Source organism: Scyliorhinus canicula, chromosome 7 (genome assembly GCF_902713615.1).
Source record: "Scyliorhinus canicula chromosome 7, sScyCan1.1, whole genome shotgun sequence".
Taxonomy (NCBI): domain Eukaryota; kingdom Metazoa; phylum Chordata; class Chondrichthyes; order Carcharhiniformes; family Scyliorhinidae; genus Scyliorhinus; species Scyliorhinus canicula.
This window is the reverse complement of record NC_052152.1, coordinates 192,518,655-192,544,114: the sequence shown is the minus strand read 5'-3', so window position 1 is coordinate 192,544,114 and position 25,460 is coordinate 192,518,655.

The window sequence follows — 25,460 nt, the reverse complement described above, 5'->3', positions numbered from 1 at the left end:
AGCTGAGTGAGCTAAACCAGCCCCTAAACCCGGCTGCGAGCGGCTTTCAAAAAGGCTGGGAGCATATTTTAAAAATGCGGCCACACTGCGCATGCGTGTCCGCTCATCAGTGCGCATGCGCAAACCTCTGCGCATGTGCACCAATGAGCTGGCACACATACGCAGTGCGGCCACATTTTTAAAATATGCTCCCAGCCTTTTTGAAGGCCGCAGCAGCTGGCATTGTCTAAAGCCGGCTGCTGCGGCTGTTGCGTGCAAATTTGCGCAATTGGGAGTGCTGCGACGGGCGGTTCCGTGACCCTCCCGACACCCGCCCGCGACCCACCTGTGTGTCGCGCCCCCGACTTTCACAACGCCGAGCGTGCAGTACCTATTAGGTAAGTCACCTTACTCACCCTCCCAAGTACCTTATAGTTGCCGCTGAATTTCGCTCTCAGAGGTTTCACGCTGCAAAGGCCACAATACCAATACCAGCTTGGAATATTTTGGATCTGGCCTGTTTGGCTGCTCACTTTCTCATTCTTGCACGAGAAACTATTAAATGCTCTTGGCATGCTGTCAAGCTCCTGTGAGTCTTTCCAGAAACATGGACACACAATCCAACATTGAGGATTCATCTTTTTGTTTGAGAAACTTCTCTCTCATCAACTTTAATGAACCCCGTTCTTCATGCCAAAGGCCAAATCAAATGGGCTAAACACAGTAGATTAGTTCAGAGAATCCCGGCTGGCAAATAGTAAAAAATTCAATCCCTTGCTCCCAATCTCTTGGTAATTGATGCCAATAGGCCCTAATCATGGTTTTGAGAATATGATGTAATCTCTCCAAAGCTCCCTGAGTTTGTGGGCGATAGGCGGTGGACTTTAGTTGCTTGATACCTAAACTATGAATTATGCCCTGGAAAATGTTAGACATGAAGTTAGAACCCTGAGAAGATTGTATTTCTAAGGGTCGGCCATAGCAAATGAAAAACTGCATCAACTTTTCCACTCTTACCTTAGCAGCAATTGTCCTTAAAGGTGTAGCTTCTGGAAATCGAGTGGTCATACCCATGACCGTAGGAATGTATTGATGCCCTGCCCTCATTTTAGGTGATGGTCCTACACAATCTCCCAATATCCAGCTAAATGGTTCTTCGAACACTGGTATGGATATCAAAGGTCTAATCACATATTGTGGTTTACCTATGACCTGACAGGTATGTCAAGATCTACAGAATTGCACTACCTCCTTGTGCAGTCCTAGCCAGGAAAAATGCCTGTTGACTGTGCCTGAGTCTTCTGAATTCCCCATGTCCATTTTTCCTTAAGCTTTGAGTTGCTATTTTCTCAAATGCCATGAAGAATGCCTCTACATTCTTTTCCTCGAATTTTGGTAGGTCCTGTATATATTTAAAATATCCCCACCAAGATTTGGCCTAGTAAGGCCTCTCTCTTTACTTTCCACAACATCTGCATTTAACTCCAAACTTTTAAGTTGATATTCTCTGGCTGATCTTTCCATTTCCACATCATGTTTCCTCATTTCAATTTCCTCTTGAAAAGCTCTTCCTCAGAGGGGAAAGGGTGGTGGAAAGGAAAAGAAAATATAAATGAAAATAAAAGGATAAAGGTCCTTGATGCGCTGGGATGACGTCCTGTCAATGTATTGCTGAAGTTCAAGCTTTTGTTTTGATACTTCTTCCTTTTAGGTTTGAGATGATTATTCTCTGGTAAGGTTGGCCACTTTCTCTACAGATTCAGCGTCGTTTCCAGTTTACAGCAAAGGATGTGCCAGGCACTCACTGCTTTCAGAACATCAGAGCAGTCATTTCATTTCAGTAAGGAGGAGAGAGAGAGAGAGAGTTCCTTTCACTTCCAAGGTCTAAACACTTCTGCTAAGTTCTCTCAAAAAGCATCACACAGGAACCAATCACTGACCATTGTCAGGCAAAACACTGGGCGCGATTCTCCGCTCCCCATGCCAGGTGGGAGAATCGCGGGAGGGCCGGGCGACTCACGACACGCCCCCCTGGCACCCCCCTCGATTCTCCCACCCCCCGCTCGGAAAAATCGCCGCTCGCCGTTTTTCACGGCGACCGGCGATTCTCCGGCCCGCATGGGCCGAGTGGCCTGACGATCCCGACCAGTTCACGATGGCGGCAACCACACCTGGTTGCTGCCGTCGTGAACATGGGCGCCAAATGCTCGTTTGTGGCTTGTGGGGGGCGGAGAGGGGAGTGAGCACCACAGCCGTTCTCGGGAGGGGACTGGCCCGCGATCGGTGCCCACCGACCATCGGGCCGGCGTCTCCAAGCGACACACTCTTTCCCCTCCGCCGCCCTGCAAGATCAAGCCGCCACGTCTTGCGGGGCAGCGGAGGGGAAGACGGAAACCGTGCATGCGCGGGTTGGAGCCGTCAGCCGTCGTGACGTCAGCCGCGCATGCGCGAGTTGGAGCTGGCCAACCTGCGCATGTGCGGCTGACGTCACTTAGGCGCTGCGGTCGCGTCATTCTCGACACGTCGCCTTGACGCAAGCGTCAAGGCCCGGCAGCCGAGAGTTACGGAGCGCGGCTCCTAGCCCCCCGGGTGGGGGTGAATAAGGTGCAAGGAGTGGCTTCCGAGGCCATCGTGAAACTTGGCCGAGTTCACAATGGCCTTCCCGATTCCGCGCGGGAGCAGAGAATTCCGCCCACTGTCCCTGGCCAACCCATCAGTTGCCAGTTAACCAATCAAACTGCGTTCCTCCAAGGCTGGTTCCTACGATTCACTCAGTTCAAAGAATCTGGCTTCTCCTTTCCAAAATACAAAACCTGAGAACACAGTGTCCTGGAAAGCAGGCTGCTTTCAATTTTGAATCTTCTGCTTAAAGGCGCATCCTGATTATGGGTCCATGGAGCAAAATATTTGAGTAAAATAAATGGGAACAAAGGAACAAAAAAATCTGGAAGGACTCTTACAATATTTACATTTAAATGTAGAAACTCACTTACCAGCACAGGTGTTAAAAAAGGTCAAGGTTGAAAATAGCTTTAGCAATCTCTGGAATAGGTACTTCAAACTATAAGTAAATAGATAATTAGTCTAGCTCCAATGGGGCTTCCCCTTCTGGGTAACTGAAAAAAATAGCAGCACTGAAATTGTGCTGAGCAATTTCATAAACAAATTAATTCCTTCAAATGAAATCCCTCTGCCACCAATTTTAACAAAAACATTAATATGTTTAAGATAGGAAGTTGAGCTCAAAAAATGTTTTCATCAGAATGTGGGAATATGCTTGTTACTAATATTGTACACGCAATTTCATTCCCTATGAAATTATATCTTAAGTGTCAGGCAATAGCTGTCAGCTCACTTTACCAAAAATAATTTGTAATAAAATGAAATGCTTCAAAATGGAATGTATTAGCAAGGTGGCCAGCTACAGATATATACATGTAACACAAGAATGCTTTGGCAGTTACAATGACAGAACTGTTCGTCTGAGTAAGTGTCTTATTATTGTTCTCAAATTACTGCAATAAAATCAACTACTGTACATACTATATTCACCAGCTACGCAATCCTTTTAGGTTCAGAAGTGAAGGGTGATATGAATCAGGCATTAACTCTCAGTGCAACGTCTACACTGCAGCTGGAATTTTGCCGTTTTTTGGCAACGGGCGAATTCGAATTTGGGCCACTGGCTCCACGGCTGGCTTTATTACTCTGCCGAAAATAAACAGGAGGTGGGTTCCATAAGATCACGCTGGCAAGAGCCCATCCCGTCAGCAACAGCAGCCCTCAAAAGGCCCGGGGCTCTTTTCTACGCCCCGCTGCGCCACTTTGCTGCCTCGGCCTGCCAGCGGGGTTCTCCGTTACCACTAGCCGGTCAATGGGGTTTCCCATTGTGGGGCAGCCCCATGCCATCAGGAAACCCCCTGGCACCGGCAAAACGGAGAATTCCGCCAGCGGAGAATCCCACCCCTGCCCCACGGACCCCCCCCAAGAGAAGCCACATCCCCTGCCCCCCTCCCAGCATTGCCCCTGGGGGAGGGCGGAGTGGGGAGATCCCCACATGTTGAGACAATACAGCAGAGAGGCCCGCTAAGTATATGTTAATGTACACTAATGAGGTTCCCAACCTTTCATGGCTGGTACCTCATTATGTCATTGGCAAGAGGGAAGGCAAGGACAATCGAAGGGAGAAATCAGACTGGCATTAAAGCTGTTTTTGGACTCTCGCTAGGTTCTCCACCCCCGCCGTCATTCCTGTCCACTGAACCCTGGAGTGGAAAATTCCCCTCAACATTCCAAAAGTACTTAATTGTGCGCCGAGTCTTCCTTGGAGTGGCAATCATCATCAAAATGCCACTCTGCTCCTATTTTCTTACTTTACATTGGAGCTCCATATTTCTCAATCGGACTTCCGACTTGGGCCTGCTGAAAAATGTGAAGCGTACCAACTCCTGGAGTCCTTCCCGTGTAGGATAGTCAGGGGAAAGGTAAGCTAGGCCCCTTCTTATAGCACTGGCTGCCATATTCCAACCAGTGTCCCAACTACATTGACAGGTTAGGATGGTTTGAAAGGGGAATAGGTGGGGAGGTTCAAGGATAGGAGATTAGGTCAGAGAGGTGGGTGGGGGAGGGGGGTTGTCAGCAGTCAGAGGGTGTTGGCAGGGTTAGGATGTTGTGGTGGGGAATTGGGTTGTCTGGGGGTGGGAGTAGTTGGGAGGTCAGTGGTGTCAGGTAGATGTCGCTGGTCAGGAGGTGTTTGAGTGGTGTTGGTGGTGGGAGTAGTCAGGCAGTGCGGATGTGGGTGGGTGGTAAACGGGTAGACAGGGGGTTTTAGGGGATGGTCAGATGGTAAGGAGACTTGCCGGCTATTCAGGTGGTTGGGTGCTCTTTCAGAGGGTTGGGACGGACTAGATGGGCAGAATGGCTTCCTGTTGCTTTGGAGCATTTCTATAGGATTCTGTGAATACATTTCAGCAGCATCCACAAGAAATAACAAATGGCAATGGACAGGAAAATTGAAGAAGACCCCAGATAGGTGGCAGCTCTTAAAACAGGTCAATAGGCAATGAAGACCTCTACAAAGAGAGGCGACAGAAGATCCCTGAAGGAGGGCACTGAAAGACCACAGGAGGACAATGAAAAACTCCAAAAGGAGAGCAACAACGAAAGCCCCAGAAGGAGGGAAACAAAAGACAATCATTGACCAAATGAAGGAGAATGAGAGAATTGCAGAATGGAAACAAGTCAACTTCATCGGAGCCAGACCTGACCAACAATGAAGGTTTTACTGAAGTTAAGGCAAGTTGAAATGAACATTCCATTTGTGTAATGTATCTGTCCAGTATGAACATGGTAGATTTCCCTGGGAAGCAATGCACAAACTAAAGACTTCAAAAGAAATTAGGAACTACTGAACATAAAGAGGAATCAACAAAAAGAATTAAAGCTCTCGAGAAGACATGAAAACAACAGATGAAATGGCTGACAGCAAACTTGGAGAATACATTTACAAAATGAAGTTAAGGAGAAATTAATGAGACAATGGGGAAGAGGTTGCCCTCCATGAAAAAGCAACTAGACAATAAGGACAAGTCCAGGGAAGAATTGAATTGGGAGAATAAGAGCTTAAAGAAAGGGAGCTTGGCAATGAGAAATTAACTGAAGACCAATATGTGAAAGAACTGTCAAGATGTAAGACTTTGTTGTATTGTGATGATATGTGCCTGCATGTATTATACTGTAAGGTGCTTGACAGAGCAAGGGTCAATGTGGGACTGAAGAATGTCACTACCCACTAAGTGGCGTATATAGTCACATGTTCAGAGAACACTTTAGGGCAGAACTCGGTAAGCAGCAAGCCAATAAGGCAGAGTCATAGAGTCATGGAATTTACAGTCCAGAAGGAGGCCATTCGGCCCATCGAGTCTGCACTGGGGCTTGGAAAGAGCACCCCACCCTAGCCCACACCTCCACCCTATCCCTGTAACCCAGTAACCCCACCTAAACCTTTTTTGGACACTAAAGGCAATTTAGCATAGCCAATCCACCTAACCTGCACATCTTTGGACTGTGGGAGGAAACCAGAGCACCCGGAGGAAACGCACGCAGACATGGAAAAAGTGCAAACTCCACACAGACAGGGACCCAAGCCGGGAATCGAATCTGGGACCCTGGAGCTGTGACGCAACTGTGCTAATCACTGTGCTACCGTGCTGCCCGAAAGAGTTCCATGAAAGACGGTGGGCGGGATTCTCCCGTACCTGGAAGGGCGGGGGGTCCCGGCGGGACAGAGTGGCGTGAACCACTCCAGCATCGGCCCACCCCAAAGGTGCGGAATCCCCCGCACCTTCAGGGGCTAGGCCGGCGCCGGAGTGCTTTGTGGCCCGCCGGCCTGCGTGGAAGGCCTTTGGCGCCACGCCAGCCGGGGCCGAAGGGACTTCGCCGGCCGGTGAGAGTTCGCGCGTGCGCGGGTGCGTCAGCGGCTGCTGACGTCATCCCCGCGCATGTGCAGGGGTCACCTCTGTGTCGGCCATCGCGGAGGCTGACACAGTCGACGCGTAGGAAAAGAGTGCCCCCACGGCACAGGCCCACCCGCAGATGGGTGGGCCCCGGATCGCGAGCCAGGCCACCGTGAGGACACCCCCCGGGGCCAGATCGCCCTGCGCCCCCCCCCCCCCCCCCCCCCAGGACCCCGAAGCCCGCCCACGCTGCCAGGTCCCGCCGGTAAGGGACCTAGTCTGATCCACACCGGCGGGACCGGCAAAAAACCAGCGGGCCTTCGGCCCATTGCGGGCCGGAGACTTCGGGCCCATTGAGTCGGACCGGTCCCCGCCATTCTATGGGGCGGGAGGCGCGACTCAGGCCTCGCCCGGAAAATTCGGCGGCCGGCGGGGGCGGGATTCATGCCGACCCCCGGCGATTCTCTGACCCGGCGGGGGGTCGGAGAATCCCGCCCTGTATTTAGAATTGTAGGTAGTTAAATCTTACCAACAAAAGTGCTTATGTTTAAATACAGAAGCCTCAAGACCTCATCAATGAGCTACCACCGCTGTAACAATAAACAGAACCATGTCATATATAAAATATGACATGGCTTCATAATATAAAACGTCGGTGGTGAATCAAGTTAGATCCCCGGAATTATTGTCTCCGATACGGAACTCCTGTCGTACCAAGTGGACATGGAGGGACGGATTGTTCGTAAACAAGTAAGTGGGCCACTTGAGGAGTGGAGAGACTCTCCAGCAGTCCGTGTTTTCAAACCCGTAAGCACCGAAGAACCTGATCGACATGTTCTGGATGTAACTGACACCTCCATGGAAGCAATTAGTAATGAACTGCCTGTGCCAGACAAGTATCCATTATTGCAGTTTTTGTTAATGTTGATCCAGCGGAAGCACCCACACTCCACCAGAAACAGACAGGCTCCTCAAAGATTTGATTTATAATTGTCCAACTTGTTTATTTAGAGTTTAGGGCTGAGTAGCGTGGTTTTTGAAGATTGTCTAAAAGAGTTAAAGGGGGAGGGGTGTGGTGATTTATGGTGACTGTCCCTTTAAGGGCAACAAAGCAGAAGAGAGTCACCTGGTTTGAGGGGCCAACTGAGACTCAGAGTGGGGTAATCACCCCAGGGGGTGCAGTCCTCTCTCAACTAGAAGACATCTAGAAGCCATCTAGAAGACATGTAGGAACCAGGGCAGCCGGTGGGCTGTTCTAAGGCAGCTGTGGGCTGTTGGCCTCTGTATGGTTTTTCTTATTCACAAACACCTTTTGTGATTCTAATGAAGTCTGTGAACGTGCATCATTACAGCGATGATGATGTTAATTGAGCTGTTAAACCTGGCATCAACCGCCTGATGGCTTCTTTAATAAACCAGAGCCATGAGTTGCTCAGCTTCCCCAACGTTTGCTCATATGTCAATCTCGACAATCACTCTGTGGGTGGAGTGTGAAGAGGAGGATTAATGCTGTGTTTACCATAAATTGTAATTAAATTAATGTGCAGGCATATAGATCAAACCAAGCTGGTATATGTTTCCTGGAGATGCTGATTTACACCAAGGTGGGATACCACGGCTGGGATTCCCCACCCCCGTGGCCAAGATCTGCCGCCGGCGTTAAAAGTGGCGCGAGCCACTCTGGCGACAATGGGCCTCACCTGGCAGCTGTCCACCCTTTCACAGGGGACTAGTATGGTGCCGGAGTGCTCTCTGCAGCTCTGGCCCCCGAAAGCCGGCACGCCACGGCCGGCGCGAGTATGCGCATGCATGTGGGTTCCCGTCAGGGCCCCAATAGGGGCCCGGCGCGGAGGAACATAGGCCCCCACGGAAATAGCTCGCCTGCCAATCGGTAGGCCCCGATCACGGGCCAGGCCACCGTGGAGGCCCCCCGGGGGGTCAGATCCCCCAGCCCCCCCCACCAGAACAGCCCCCGCAGACAGAGCTCCGAGGTCACGCCTTGTGGGACCATATGTAACCCACGCCGGCAGCACTTGGCCGAACTCGGCGGACACTCAGTCCATCAAGGCCCAGAGAATCGCCCGGGGTGCAGCTTTCAACGATGCCCGAAAATCGGCGCCGGAAAATTGGCAAGCCGGCGTCGGGGCGGCGTGGCCTGATTCTCAGCCCCCCTCGGGGATTCTCCAACCTGACACAAGGTCAGAGAATCCCGGCCCACAGGTCCCGGATTGGCTAATAATTTTGGGCATTAGTTTATGTCTGTTTTGAAACTGTGTAACTGGAGGATATTTCTGCTCATTCACACCATGACTGAATGAAAGACGGAATGTTTGGCTGCAGATTATCATAGAAATTTGGTTGTATCGTGGGGATGGGCAAGTTATTTCAGTCCAAAACTCCAGCACCTTTAGCTCTATAAATCAGCTTTCCACCCATTCCTGTGGACATCAAATAGCAGTCGAGACATGTTGAACTCTAAGAATGTCCTAATTACATCAGCAACTCATCTTAAAAATGAATTAAGAATATTTGTTGGTGTTTAGCACAAGCAAGTGAACAATGACGCCAAGTGCTGTGGGATATTCAGCCAACCTCAAAAAGGAAATTTCGGGCGTGGTGTAACGACCTCGTCACGCCCGACTCGGGGCACGACCAGGCCAGTAAATCTCGATTTACTAACGCTTGTTATGCCTCGCGCCAACTAATGAGATTTTGCAAGGTGTCGTGATCTGGATCTCGCCCTAAATAGGCATGTTCCAGATTTGCATCTTCAAGTGAATTGTTAGTTTCACTTGAACTTTCTCCGGCCACGTCCGCCCAGCAACTGGAGAATCCCGCCCAAGGTCAATAGACTTCTCCATTGTCCGCGACTTGCCTGTGGCATTCTTGCGGCAGGCGGGCGGAAGAATTCAGCCCTATGTCTGCGCCGGAGTTACCCAAAAGGCACGGGACCTGATGGTCTCGTCTCAGAGACTCCAAGCGGGTGACGTTTAGCACTGGTTTCCACAAACGTGGGCCAGGTATACCAGCACCTGGGGAGTCTCCCAAGTGATCAGGCACCCTGTGTGGCCGGGCTCTAGACAGGGTCGTACCCTGGCACCCTAACACTGTGGTCCAGGTTGCCCGGTGGCAATGCCGGGCTGGCAGGGACACTGCCAGAGTGACAGCCTGCCAGTTCCAAGGTGCCCATGTCTAGGGCTGCCCTGGGTGAGGTGGGGTGGGGTGCAGGGAGCATGAGGACCTCCTAATTGGTACATTGAGGCAATGGGCAGGGCGTTCCTTGCCGAGGCCAAAAAATTAAGCAGGGTCCCGTTTAATAGCGGGGTCGTTAGCGCCAGGAAACGCCCCGCTATGCGCATCCAAAATTGGACCCTGTTTCTTTACCATTAAATCGCGCTCTTCAGGTTTGTTCAATGTTGTCAAATGCATCAGTCAAGGTTTTAGGAACTTCGTCCTCCTGCTTAGTTACCACAGGTAGACTGGGTTAGGAATGTCAGTGGGAATTGAAGGGAAGTGAAGAAACAAAAGAGATTAGGAAGAGTTTAAATGTCTCTGCCAAAGATACGGATACTCTCCCTTGAACGGAGTCAAGATTAGCTGCGAGCTGGTATTAACTGCTTTATCATAGATAGAGAAGGGGACTTATTACCAAACAGATGTGGCAGATTTTTCACGGATTAAGAAGAGGCTCATTGCCAGTGAGGTGATAGTCGCTCTTCCAATGGACGGAGTGGAATCTCGCTGCTGTTTCTTCCAGTAATGGCCTAAGAGGTTGACTGGCAATCAAACCTGGGCAATCCTTCCAATGGATGAATTAAAGGTCTCACTGCCAGGAAAGTAGTGGCTGGCCTTCCATTGGACGTAATCTTGCTGCCAGGCAGTAGATGCTTCACATTCCAATTCGGACACGCTTCCAAGCTAAAATGCTGGCCTTAACCAGATCCAATTTTCCCCATATTCCATGCCTAATCAGACAATAGAGCTTGATGCGAATAACTGCGATTAGCTCTACTTAGTGACGTTAGTGTTCTTAAAATAAACATGTTCAGGTTTTCCAGTGCTTCCAGTTCATATCCCATGCTCACTTACCCTACACATGTGCACTCAGAAAATTACTCAATCCTTCGACTTCTGGCAGAAAGATTTTTGAGCTTAAAAATGGAGAGGGGCTTTGGAATAAGAAATTGAATATTACCCCCCCCCCCCCCCCCCATTTCTGGCATTAAGCACAGGCAACACAGGCTTCCAGATACTGCAACGGTAATGATCCTTCTGTTCAACCCAGCAGAGTGCCAACTCTCTGAGGTTATATTTTCCAGATTCCCCACCAACAATCCTTATCTTAAGTAAGAAACAAAGAATAATACAGCACCAGGAGACCATTCTACCCATTGGGTCACTGCTGGCTCTTTTGAAGAGCGATCCAGGAAGCCCTGCTCACCTCCTATTTCCCGCTAACCCAGCACGTTTTTCTCTTCAGGTACTTTTCCAATTCCCTTTTGAAGGCAACCGTTGAATCCATATCCATCACCCTATTAGACAGGTTTAATACTTCTGGGGCCAAATTGTTGTGGATTTTGTGCTGTGAACACATTCCTACAAAGAACCAGATGGAGAGGATCTTGAACTCATTGATTTACATCCCTTAAGAGTCCTCAGGGAGAAGAGACATTTATACACTCAATCTGGGATAGATTCAAATCCAGTTCTGAGTGCTGAATGGACAATGTACTAATTTCCCACTACCCCCATTCACCTTGTTGCTTATTAAATCAGTTTTGTTTACTTGGAAAGTAAAAAAATACGAATTAGCAGCAGGAGTAGGCCACTCAGCCCCTCGGGCCTGATGCACCAATATCATGGCTGATCATAGAATAGAATCATAGAATTTACAGTGCAGAAGGAGGCTATTTGGCCCATCACGTCTGCACCGGCCCCTGGAAAGAGCACCCCACTTAAGCCCACACCTCCATCCCAGTAACCTAACCTAACCATTTTTGAAGGACACTAAGGGCAATTTAGCATGGCCAATCCACCTAACCTGCACATTGTCAGGAGTGTGGGAGGAAACCGGAGCACCCGGAGGAAACCCACGCAGACACGGGGAGAACGTGCAGGCTCCGCACAGACAGTGACCCATGTCGGGAATCAAAGCTGGTGCCCTGGAGCTGTGAAGCAACAGTGCTAACCACTGTGCTACCGTGCCGCCCACAAAGGGACTCCGCATTCCTGCCTACCTCCAATAACCTTTCAACCCCTTGCTTACCAATAAGCCATCTACCCTTGCCTGAAATATATTCAAAGACTCTGCTTCTCACCGCCTTCTGAGGAAGAGAGTTCCAAAGACTACAGACAACTAAGCCCTGTGTTTTCCAATTTTCCCTGCCCCTCATCAATGACACCAGAGTATCCATGCCCACATAGGGTGTGAACCTAATTTTAATGCACTTGAATTTAAATATTGTTTGTGGCCCCTTGCCAAATGAAATCCCTCACTAAATATTGATACCTCACCCAGTGACACCACATGGGTGTGCTAAGGTAAGTGTAGCTCCCAGGGGGCGGGAGAGGGATGTGCCTATTGTTGCTCTATTAATAATGTTGGGGAACCACAAGTCTTCCCTTATATCGATCAAATTACCACACAACCAGTTAGTTAGACCAAAAGATGGTTTATTTACATGCATGATGATTTGGAGTTGGGGACCAAGGGCAATGTGTCCAAGTTTTCAGATGACACTAAGATGAGTGGTAAAGCGAAAAGTGCAGAGGATACTGGAAGTCTGCAGTGGGATTTGGATAGGTTAAGTGAATGGGCTAGGGTCTGGCAGATGGAATACAATGTTGACAAATGTGAGGTTATCCATTTTGGTAGGAATAACAGCAAACGGGATTATTATTTAAATGATAAAATATTAAAGCATGCTGCTGTGCAGAGAGACCTGGGTGTGCTAGTGCATGAGTCACAGAAAGTTGGTTTACAGGTGCAACAGGTGATTAAGAAGGCAAATGGAATGTTGTCCTTCATTGCTAGAGGGATGGAGTTTAAGACTAGGGAGGTTATGCTGCAATTGTATAAGGTGTTAGTGAGGTCACACCTGGAGTATTGTGTTCAGTTTTGGTCTCCTTACTTGAGAAAGGACGTACTGGCGCTGGAGGGTGTGCAGAGGAGATTCACTATGTTAATCCCAGATCTGAAGGGGTTGGATTACGAGGAGAGGTTGAGTAGACTGGGACTGTACTCGTTGGAATTTAGAAGGATGAGGGGGGATCTTATCGAAACATATAAAATTATGAAGGAAATAGATAGGATAGATGCGGGCAGGTTGTTTCCACTGGCGGGTGAAAGCAGAACTAGGGGGCATAGCCTCAAAATAAGGGGAAGTAGATTTAGGACTGAGTTTAGGAGGAACTTTTCACCCAAAGGGTTGTGAATCTATGGAATTCTTTGCCCAGTGAAGCAGTTGAGGCTCCTTCATTAAATGTTTTTAAGGTAAAGATTGATAGTCTTTTGAAGAATAAAGGGATTAAGGGTTATGGTGTTCGGGCCGGAAAGTTGAGCTGAGTCCACAAAAGATCAGCCATGATCTCATTGAATGGTGGAGTAGGCTCGAGGGGCCAGATGGCCAACTCCTGCTCCTAGTTCTTATGTTCTTATGTTCTTACAAGAGTTACCTCAACATGCAAACACAATATCTACTAGGAGTTAAACTACACCTATCAGCTACAATAACCTATACTTAACTTCAGATGACCAGCTCTGTGCAAATGGATAAGACCTTTATCTGGATTTCACTTGGCTGGTTCGAAGAAAGTGGCTCTGTCTCTGCTGGCCCCATCCGTTAGGTAGTGATCGTTGGTCTTAAACTTGGCTGGCTGTTCCTGCTGCAATTGGGTTGGCACAGGCCAGATCCAGAAGAGACAGAACACATGGCTGTGTCCTCTTTTATCCCTCTGAGATTTTGCGCTCTTTGGGGCCATCCTTAACCTTGGACCCAATAGTTCGACAGGGCTCTGATCACTGTCTTTGATTTCAGCCAATAAAGAGGCGGGTGCCTTGGTGGCTGGGCGGGTCCTTAGCAGTCATTGACCTTGGCCGTTGTGCTTTCTGAGTAAGGGTATTGACACCAATCAGTCTGTGGCTGTACCAGTTGCTTGATTGCAGTTCTATTGTCCTGGCAAAATGGGCCATTAAAATGCAAACGAGGGGGGTTTTGATCAGGTCTGGTTACCTGTGTTTCAGATACACATAGGCTCTGTATCTGCCTGAGTCCTGGGTTGGCCATAATTCCCATGGTCCTTTGCAGGTAGCCATCTTAGATGGTTATGCTATGCAGTACCCTGGCAATTTTTGGAACTGCCAGTTTAGCAGTGCCAACCAGTGCTGGGGGGGCTGTGCCTTAGGCAGCTGTGGTGGGAGCCCCATGGGGGTGTGGGGGAACTGCATTGATATGTGGTGGGGGGCGAGGAGGTTGCCAGATACACCTCCCCAACTTTAGGGACGGGGGTTCAATGCCAGCAGTGCATGTGGTGGGGTTGGAGGGGGGGAATAGAATGCTGGCAAGGACTGTCGGGTGGGGAGAGACAACTTAAAATCTCCAAGAGGAGGGCTTGGGGCTGTTAGGCAGCAGCATTGGTCGAGGTGTCCTTAACAATGGCTCCCCGATCTCTTTGGATACACAGACTGGCTCTATGAGGCACCCCCCCCCCCCCCCCCCGCCACAGTAACAGCATAAACTATGCCCACTAATTTCTCTTAGTCTAAGAGGCTCACGATTTCACAATGCAACTGTATAACTTGCCAGTTGCACGTCAGTTTTCTGGATGAGCTGACACTTCGCCAAATTCTGGTAAGAGTCTGCTCAAAATGCAGCTTTTGTATTCTTATCCCACATTACTCCATTTGTCAGATCTTGGGCCACTCACCTAACTTATGTATATCCCCTTGTGGCCTCCTTATGTCCTCTTCACAACTTACTTTTGTTCATGTAACACCTTTCACAACTTCAGAATGTTCTAAAGCACTTTATATCCACTGGAGTATGATTTAAGTGTTTGGACTACTGCAGTGTGAAGAAAATAGCAGTGAGGGGCCCAAGCAGCAATGAGATAACTAATTTCAATTGTTTTAGTTGAGGGATGAATGCTGGCGAGGACAGTGCAGATTTTCCCTTCATTTCTGCAGATTATACTATAGGGTGTTCCATGCCTACATGGGAGAATGAACAGGACCTTGGTTTATGTCTCTTTTGAACGACTGCACCTCCAGCAACACCATGCTCTATCAGAATTAAATCAAGGTGTCATCCTAGATTATATGTAATGGTCCCTGGAGTGGGACTTGAACCCACAATACTCTGACTCAGAGACAGGGATTACACCGCTCAGCCAAAGTCGACCCAGTGAAAATTTCAAATGGACAGAAAGTTGCATGTAGTTGACTGGGTAGTACAAAGAAGAAGAGGAGTAAAGGGATGATAGGAAGGAGAGGGGTTGTAGTAAGGTGATGGGGTTGGATCATGAAATGGCTGAGAGGTTAGATGGAAATATGTGCTGAGATACCGGACCAGAACCCAACATTTGATACCAGACAAGGAACCCAAACAATTGTTTTCATTTGTAAAAGTGAGGTAAGGATATTTCACCTCAGGAGTAACAACTCTGACGAAGCGGTATCTTTTATATCAAAGCAAACTTTAATTTAAACACAGAATTAACCACATTAACATCAAAGAAAGCTTTACAATTATCAATTAAACATTTCTTAAACAAAAGGAAAAACTTGAACTTGCTATTTTTACCTGCTACTAACTCCAATTAAGCAACTCAATACAGTTCAAATGCCACTTATAAATAAAGTTAACAAATGGATTACTTGTTTAGCTGTGTAGACACATTTGGAGTAAGTTCCTTTCAAGAGCAGCTTCAGTACACTTCTGCTCAACCTATCAGCATTTGTCAGAACTCCTGTTCAACTAAAATCATTCTGTCTTGTCAAATTCTATGGCAAATCTACAACCACAGACAGACCTGGCTCCTCCCATTAATTGCACCACCTGTATCCCACTAAGATGTCACATGAGCTGCTTAGCTAGGACTGAATACAACCCCTCATACATTATTTACTCTCCAGGGAATTGCCAACAATCATAACAATAGCCCATTAGTCCTTTATCTGCAACCAAGTAAGTGGATAGAATCATTCATAACCCCACCTTTTACAACTCCTTAATTACAGCTTTAGTAGACATACAGTCTGGATATCACTGCAAAAAATATATTTTATATCTGCTCATCCATTAGAAGGCAAATGAAAGCAAGGCCGGTGTCTCGGGGTAGCAGCCAAAGCCACAGACTCCCTACAACTATTGTCCCTCCTTTGTTATCTCTGTCTGGGACTGACATCAGAATGGAAGCGGATACAGTGATTTACTTGGAAGGGTTCCAGCCACTAGATGGGACTTCAAATTGACAGCTGACTGGGTCTCCAAAAGCAGTTTACTTGCTATTTTTTCAAAGAAAGAGCACAGATTTAATTATGACCGTCAACACCAACGCCTTGTATTTATATAGTGCCTATAATGTAGTAACATTCCAAGATGCTTCACTGAAGCACAATCAAAAGAAAATTGACACTGGGCCACATAAAGAGATATTAAGACAGATGGCCAAAAGCTTGTAAAAGAGGGAGGTTTCATGAGTGGCACGGTGGCGCAGTGGTTAGCACTGGCACTGAGGACCCGGGTTGGATCCCAGCCCTGGGTCACTGCCTGTGTGGAGTTTGCACGTTCTCCCTGTGTTTTCTTTTAACAAATTTAGAGTACCAAATTCATTTTTTTCCAATTAAAGGTCAATTTAGCATGGCCAATCCATGCACCCAGCACATCTTTGGGTTGGGGGGGGGGGGGGGGGGTGAGACTCACACAGACACGGGCAGAACTCTCTCCCTGTCTGCGTGGGCCTCACACCCACCACCCAAAGATATGCAGGCTAGGTGGATTGGCCATTCTAAATTGCCCCTTAATTGGAAAAAAAAAATTGGGTACTCTGAATTCAAAAAATATACGTTTCGAAGAGCACACTAAAGATGAAAGAGAAGAAAAAAAAGAGAGGTCTATGGAGGGAATTTTGGAGCTTAGGGTCTTGGCAGCTGATGGCATGGCTGCTAGAGGTGAAACAATTAAAATCCAGGATGGTTAAGAGGCCAGAATTGGATGAGCGTGGTTGCCTCAGAGCGTTATGGGCTGGAGGAGATTACAGGGAGAGATAAGGCTACGGAGAGATTTGAAAAGCAGTACAGGAATTTTGAAATCAAAGTGTTGCTTAACCAGGAGTCACGGTAAGTCAGCGCAGGAATAAATGGAAGGTGGTGGAGGTTAGGACATGGCCAGCAGAGCTTTCAACGACCTCAGCATGATGGAGGGTAGAATGTGCAAAACAGGCCAGTTAAGCCGAGAGGTAACAAGGCATGAATGAAGGTTTCAATAAGAGTTGAGTTGAGGCAGGGTGGAATCAGGCAATCTTACGGATTGTGCTGCATTGAGACAGGAGCTCTTAATAAGTTATTGATGAGCCACACGTTAACACTTGAGTATTTTTTTAAATCAAGAAAGGCTGATATAAATAGGTAGATTAGAGAACCTTTCATTATTTTCAAATCCTCCGCAATTCCGGGGGCTAGGCCGGCGGCGGAGGGGTTAGCGCCACGCCAACCGGTGCCAAAGGGCCGCTATGGGCCAGTGCGAGTTGGCGCATGCACAGATCCGCCGGCGTGCTCTGGCGCATGCACAGAACCGCCGGCATGTTCTGGCACATGCGCAGAATTGCCAGCGTGTTTCCTGCCCATGCACAGGGGGTTTCTTCTCCGCTCCGGCCATGGCGGAGCCTTACAGAGGCCGGCGTGGAGGGAAAGACTGCCCCCACGGCACAGGCCCGCCCGCAGATCAGTGGACCCCGATCGCAGGCCAGGCCAACATGGGGCGCCCCCCCACCCGGGGCCGGATCCTCCCGTGTGTGTCCCCCCCCCCCCCCCCGAGGACTCCAGTAGACGGCCTTCAAGCCAGGTCCCGCCGTGATGGACCATGTCTATTTCACGCCAGTGGGACTGGCCAAAAACGAGTGGCCGCTCAGCCCATCGGGGCCCAGTGAATTGCCAGGGAGGGCCGCTGTGAACGGCCCCGACCAGTGCGCTGTGATCCCCGCCCCCGCCCGAAAACCGGCACCAGAGAATTCGGCAGCCGGCGTCGGAGCGGCGGGGTGGGATTCACGCCGCCCCCTGGTGATTCTCCGACCCGGCGGGGGAGTCGAAGAATCCCACCCTATGTTCCCAGGTTTCATGACTGGGAGGGGTGAAACCAGATTCTTTGGCTGCAAGTGGATCTTAGGTATTGCTTGTGGAGGGAGTCGATTCGATGTTGCAGTTGTACATAACTCTGGTGCGGCCGCATTTGGAGTATTGCGTGCAGTTCTGGTCGCCGCATTATCGGAAGGATGTGGAAGCTTTGGAAAGGGTGCAGAGGAGATTTACCAGGACGTTGCCTGGTCTGGAGGGAAGATCTTATGAGGAAAGGCTGAGGGACTTGAGGTTGTTTTCGTTAGAGAGAAGAATGTTAAGAGGTGACTTAATAGAGGCATACAAAATGATCAGAGGATTAGATAAGGTGGACAGTGAGAGCCTTTTCCCTCGGATGGTGATGTCCAGCACGATGGGACATAGCTTTAAATTTAGGGGAGATAGATATAGGACAGATGTCAGAGGTAGGTTTTTTACTCAGAGAGTAGTAAGGGCGTGGAATGCCCTGCCTGCAACAGTAGTGGACTCGCCAACACTAAACGCATTCAAATGGTCATTGGATAGGCATATGGATGATAAGGGAATAGTGTAGATGGGCTTTAGAGGGGTTTCACAGGTCGGCGCAACATCGAGGGCCGAAGGGCCTGTACTGCGCTGTAATGTTCTATGACCGGTTAACTGGCAACCAGTGGTTGGCTGGAGGCAGTGTTCTACCTATAAATGGTCAGTGATTGGTTCTTCCGTGATGCTTTCTGACAGAACTTGGCGGAAGTTCTTAGACCTTGGAAGCTCTCTCTCTCTCTCTCTCCTGCTTGGTTAAGTGAAAGAACTGCTTTATTGTTCTGAAAGCAGTGAGTGCCTGGCACATCCTTGGCTGTGAACCTGAAATGATGCTGAGTCTGCAGAGAAAGTGGACAAGCCATCTCAAGCCCAGAAGATAGAAATATCAAACGAAAGCCTCAGAAAAACATACCCTGTGCATCAAAGATCCTTATCCTTTTATTTTTAATAATAGTTTATTTCACTTCTCACTATTCTTTCCCCTCTGTATTGGTTTTCTGTGTGTGTGTAGAGAGTGGGGTGAGCTGGGAAGGGGTATCTGATAGTCAGTTACATTTTCTGACAACCTAATTATAATAGTGTACATAATAAAAAGTTACTTGTGTTTTGACGTTACAAACCTGGGGCGGGATTCTCCGCATTCGGCGATCGGCCAGAGAATCCCCGTTTGCGCCAAAATCATGGGCTTTTGAGATGCTCCGCCCCTTGAGTACACCGCATACCATATGGACGCCCTCAGGATGTCATCTGAGGCCCTCCCCCGATGCTGTGCCCCCGGTGGGCCGAGTTCCCGATGGAGTGGAACACTTATCCTTTTTTTCATGAACTCGGCTGCAGACTGAGACCAGCGCCGCCACAGTCGGGGGGGCGCGGGGGGGGGGGGGGGGGGGGGGGGGGCATTCCGTGGGCAGGAGGTGCTTTGGCAGGGGCTGAGGGAACTGGTGGGGGATGGTCTGGGGGTGGCGAGTGGGGGGGACTACTGGAGGACAGAATGTGGCAGTCCGGGTCTGTGCGCGGCCGGCACCATGTTGCCAGCCGCAGCCGCTGCAGGCCGCCGTCCTACACGGCCACGGACCCGGCAATTCTCCAGCCATATTTGCAGGTAATGCTTTACGCTGCGCGGCTGCTGGCCCCCCACCAGACGGAGGATCGGTGCAGATTTTGCGGCATTTTTGCTGCAGCAAATCGCCACTGTTTCCACGCCGGCGTCAGCACTTAGTCTGCAAATCGGAGAATCCAGCTCCTGCCGTCTGTAGTTTATTCGGCTCAACCAAGGACGTCAGGTATTTTAAAGCCATAGAATCCCTCCAGTGCAAAAGAAAGCCATTCGGCCTATCAAGTCTGCACTGTCCCTCTGAAAGAGCACCCTCCCAGGCACATTCCCCCACCATTTGCCCATAAGCCCCACCTAGCCTACACACCTTTGGACTGTGGGAGGAAACCCGAGCACCCGGAGGAAACCCACTCAGACACTGAGATCATGTTCAAACTCCACAGTCACCAGAGGTTGGAATTGAACCCAGATCCTTGGCGCTGTGAGGCAGCAGTGTTAACCACTGGGCCACAATGCCATCCTAATTTCACTTGTTCTGAGGCTCTCGATCAAGCGGGCTGGAATTGACGGCACACTAGCCCAGGAGGTCGTGACAAGATTCATACTACAGAGTACAAAATATTACACTCAACAACAGAAGCATCACCGGTTGGCGATTTTGGAGAATGGAAGTCCTGGTACTTCAGTGTGCACCAGGACACAAAGTCAGTTCAGGAGAATTCTACTCAGCCCATTTAAACACATCTTTCCAGAATACCAACCCTCCCATGTCCCATGATAGCATCTTATGGCTTCTTAAACCAGCCTGGAGCGTTTGCCTCAACCACCCGTTCCCCTCACCATTACTCTTGCTTTGCCACCTTTCAAGTATTTGCCTGAAAATTATTTCACCTCAAACATGCTGAACCCAGCATGATAGCTTCAGTATCCAGTCCTGAATCATGTTTATGCATTTTCACAGGTCCCTCTGGGCCCCCTGCCTAAAATACAGTGAAATAAGATTAATATACAGTTTATTCTACCACTCACATGCATGACTCTTCACAGCTTTCCACATTAAGTGCCTGAGTGTTCCATTGCCTCTGCTACCAATCTAATAGCATTAGTCCCACTGTCGGTGTGTGAAGATTGATGATTAATAAAGAACAGAGGTTAAAGTGTAAATATAAATCATAAAGCGAAACAGTAGCTGACATGCAGAGTGATGGAAGAGGTGTCCCACCAGAAAAGGCATCCCACCGGAAGTTCTCTGAGGTTTATTTGTTCCCCTTATCTCTTCAAACTCCAAATGATTCACTCGCTAACAGGTGTTTCTTTGCATCCCTTTTGGCCGTGAGGACTTTCAAACGTTCGAGAAATTATTCCTGCACAGAGGATTCAGTTTAGGTTGGCTGTTCCAAGCCAATATAGCTGGAAGTGAGAATCTGTGAAGAGGAGCCATTTGTAAATGCTCTCCTGATGGGCTATTCTTCACACGGAAGTACCAAGAAGTAAACTTTAATAACGGTGAGGGGAGTCCGACGAGTAAAGAAAAGAAGAGGTTTATTGATATGAACATGAGGCCCGGTTGTACCTCACCGGGTCATCTCTCCGTGTTGGTCGGTTCCTGACTGGCTGGGCTTTTGTACATGGTTATCAGGCCCGTAGTTAGCGGGGGAGCTCATACTCCTCGAGCCACATGGGGAAGACAATCAACCCCATTCCAGCTTGTCCCGTGTAGGTTAGTACATAAACGATCACCACATTCACAAAGGAGCCAACTGAGGTACATGTGTGCTCCTGTGGACCCTTCACCTCTGTACATCCACTGCAAGAAAGTGTGAAAACACCGGAAGAGCAACATAATAAAATCTTAATTTCAGGTACCGCTAATGATTATGTTGGAGTCGTGGACTTGACCTCCAGTATTCCCACACCATAACTCATTATTTTAATGATGTGGAGATGCCGGCGTTGGACTGGCGTGAGCGCAGTAAGAAGTCTTACAACACCAGGTTAAAGCCCAACATGTTTGTTTCAAACACTAGCTTTTGGAGCTAGCTTTTGGACTGTAACCTGGTGTTGTAAGACTTCTTACTGTGTGCATTATTTTAACACACTAGCCTAGCCCTCTGATGACAAATATGCGTTTGTGCGGAAACAAGCTTTACAAATCCTGCCCAGCGTTATTTAATCATATTAATTTACTTTGATCTCACTGAAATAATGTTGGTTCAAGCAGAAGACAGGTATGGCTGTAAGAAACCTGACTTCTGTTAAATCAAATCTGTGAAGCTTGCATACTGGGGAGTGTTACGGAGAGGACTGAGTCATTTACCTTTGAAACCTGTTCCACCATTCGACTAGATAATGCACCTTACCTTCACCTATTCTCCTTTTTTCTACAACCTTTCATACTCTTTTCTAACAAGAACCTATCAATCCTTGTTTTGATGTTTTTAATTGATCGAGCCGAAGCAGCTATTTGGGGCTGAGTTCCATATTTCCCCTACTTTACATGAAGACATTGGGCTGAATTTTCGCGTTGGAGACGGGTAACGGGAGCAGGGATATTTTCCAGCTCGGTGCACCTACCTTGTGAAAAAGTGCAGCGAAATTTGCAATTTTTGTCCTGGGAAAATAGGTGTTTACTGGAGTCGTGCCCGTCATCCCCAGAAACAGTTCAGAGCGAGACACAGGGGCTGCCAAGTGTTCAGATGGGCTGTTTAAATGGCTCACCCCAGTTCTCTGAGACTTTATCCCAGTTGTTCCTTTTACTGTCAGGCTGTTTCTTCTCCACCCCTCACTTTCCTTCATGTGTAGAAATCCTAAGAAAAAATAGGGGGGGGGGGGCTTGGACCCATGGGGGCAGGGGGTGCCCCATGTCAGATTGACCAGGGGGGCTGGTTGGAGGTCAGGTGTGGGCGGCCGTCCAGTGTGGGACTCAGCCTGGGTTTTTTCAATAGCCACTCTGAAGTTAGAAGCGTTTTTTTTCCTCTACGTCTTTCAGAATACTCATGAGAGTGAAACTGGCAGAATCATCTGAAGCTAGCGATTTCAATGGCTTCATTGATGGTTCCCAGCGCAATTATCCAGGGGAAGTTAGCTCTTCTGAACAATTGCTGGGCAAACCCTTACGTGGGAACCTCCTAGAGTGATTCTCCAGTGCACCATTGGGGTAGCACGGTAGCATAGTGGTTAGCACCGTGGCTTCACAGCGCCAGGGTTCCCAGGTTCGATTCCCTACTGGGTCACTGTCTGTGCGGAGTCTGCACATTCTCCCCGTGTCTGTGTGGGTTTCCTCCGGGTGCTCCGGTTTCCTCCCACACTCCAAAGATGTGCAGGTTAGGTGGATTGGCCACGCTAAATTGCTGTTAGTGTCCAAAAAAGATTAGATGGGGTTATTGGGTTAGAGGGATAGGGTGGAAGTGAGGGCTTAAGTGGGTCGGTGCAGACTCAATGGGCCAAATGGCCTCCTTCTGCAGTGTATGTTCTATGTTCTATGTACCCCACAAATGTGACTGGTGAGCCAGTCCAAATGGAAGGGAATTAGTGAAGAATGTGGTATACACTGAAGATTGTGAACTGAAAAAAGTAGTGTGCGGTGTAGTGTACCACTTGGGTTCACTGATGCACCCTCAGAACAGAAAAGGCCAGGGCACAGATTCCAATCTCGGACATTCCATGGACTGAAATTTTGGCACAGTGCCAAGGGAATGCAACATTTTTGGAGGTGCTGGTTTTCAGAAGAAATGTTAAATCAAGGCCTGCTCATGGGAAGTAAAAGATGCATGCCACTATTCATTAAAGGCTGGTTGTCCAGGCCAACACCTATCCCTCAACCAGCAGAACTAAAACAGATTGTTTACCTCATTACTGCGGACAAACCGTCTGCCACTTTGGCACTGCCTATACTTCAAACCTACTTCATTGGTTGTGAAGTGCTTTGGGACCTCCTTGAGACATGAAAGTAGCTGCATATAACTTATTTAAGTTTGTTCTTTGCATCAGAATTTTTCTTTTTATTAATCTTTTATTGTCACAAGTAGACATACATTGCAAGGAAGTTACTGTGAAAAGCCCCTAGTCGCCACATTCCGCACCTGTTCGGGTACACGGAGGGAGAATTCAGAATGTCCAAATTACCTAAAGCACGTCTTTCGGGACTTGTGGGAGGAAATCGGAGCACCCGGAGGAAACCCACGCAGACACAGGGAGAATGTGCAGACAGTGACCCAAGCTGGGAATCGAACGTGGGGCCCTGCAACTGTGAAGCAACAGTGCTAACCACTGTGCTACCGTGATTTCAAATTAGGTGCAAGGCTGGAACACTTTCCTTTTGTCTGCAGATAACGGGTCCCTGCGAATGAATGTATGTCACTTCTAGCAAGCATAAATGAGCTAGATTCTGAGCTTGACTGATTATCTTACAATTCTTGTTACTGTAGCCATCAGCACGTTCAGAATTGTTCAATAAATGTTGCCCTTGTGGCGCCAGGTATGCAGGGCAATTGGCTGATCAAATCAAATATGTTCCTCCAGCTGTTTGTAATGGGCAGAGTACAGACCATACCTCACCAGCCTCCACTTGTAAAACCCAAAACAAAATGCCTGCTGATAGATCTGATCCTGTAATTGGGCAGCAATTTATGAATAATCCTGAGTGCACTAATAGCTACACCAACAACCACTTTAAAGTAACCAGTTAAGCTCATTTACGCTTGAAGGAAGCATAGTGGTATAAATTCCTGCAGTATAAATTGTTGTAATCATTTGAAATTTGGCATTCTTGCATTAGTCCTAGTGAGTGCAAGGCAGAAAGCTTCAGCACCATGTCTCTCTGAACAACAATATTTGAGTTATATACTACCAAGTGACTGTTTCTAACAGCTACTATTGTAAGGGCCCTTCCTGTTTATTCCATTATTTCCACATTCTTTTATTGTGTTGTTATCCTTTTTCATCCATGGATGATTAATGAACATATATCGTTCAGTAACATATATCTTTAAGATGAAAGAATGAGCAATTCAGAAGTTACGGGAGATAATACTCTGCTAGTTTGAACAGGAGCTTCAGGCTTTTGGGCACCAGAGAGAGAGATGGGGTAGGACTTGGTTTGATTGATTGGCTGGGGGCCAATGAATTGACCCAAAAGGCCGTACTCTGCCCGGAACAGGTTGTGATTGGATTCTGTACCAGTGGAATGATTTTCACAGTCCTGGGAGCACAGGAAGAAGGACTCACTTTCTCTCCTCCATGTTTTCTCCAGGAAGACTGCAAGTGCTGTATTTCTGGAACTGTAGAGAACCTGAATGAATGAATCTACAGGAAATCCATTACAGGCTGCAAAGAAATACCAGGACCCTCTCTCTCCCCCTCTCTCACCAGAAAGGCTGTATTTCTGAAACTACAGGAGCCTGGATGAATCTTCAGCAAAGCCTCAGACTGAAAGTAGAGTTTGAAGAGGAATAAGGGGCTGGATTCTCCGCAGCCCTGCTCCAAAATCGCATTTCACGCGGGGGCGGAGAATCGGCGTTTATGCCTGAATTGGGCCCGGCGCTGCCCCTGTGATTCTCCAGTCCCAAGAGAATCGCTCGCCCGCGAATTATGCCAGAGGCCCTCCCAGCGATACTCCGGTCCCGACATGCCGAATTCCCGACGGCGTGGTTCTAACCATGTCTGGACGGTTGGTACTCAGTCCACGGCTGCCCTGGGGGGCGGGGCATCAAGCACTGGGGGTGGCCTTATGGGCGGCTGGGGCGGCGATCGGGCGGGTCAGATGGAGCGGCATGGGGCAGATCGGTGGGACCTTGTTTGTTGATCCAGGTACGCCGGCTGAGTCCGCCATTGCGTTCGGCGCGGCCGCGGAACCGGAAGTGCGGGGGCCCATATCCGCAGCTAAAGCTGCGGGATCACTCTGGGTCCCTGCCAGCTCCCTGAAGGTAAGTGAATTGCTCTTTTTATTTTCAGGGAAGTCTGGAGTGAAACGCCAGCAGGTTTACGCCGTGAGGACATAGTTCATTTTTGGAGAAATAGTCATCTGAAACAAAGACTCTTTTTCCCATTTACTTATTTGTTTTACCCCTTTCTTCCCCTCAGTGTTTGTCTCTCTTGGGTATGTGTATGTGCGTGTGTG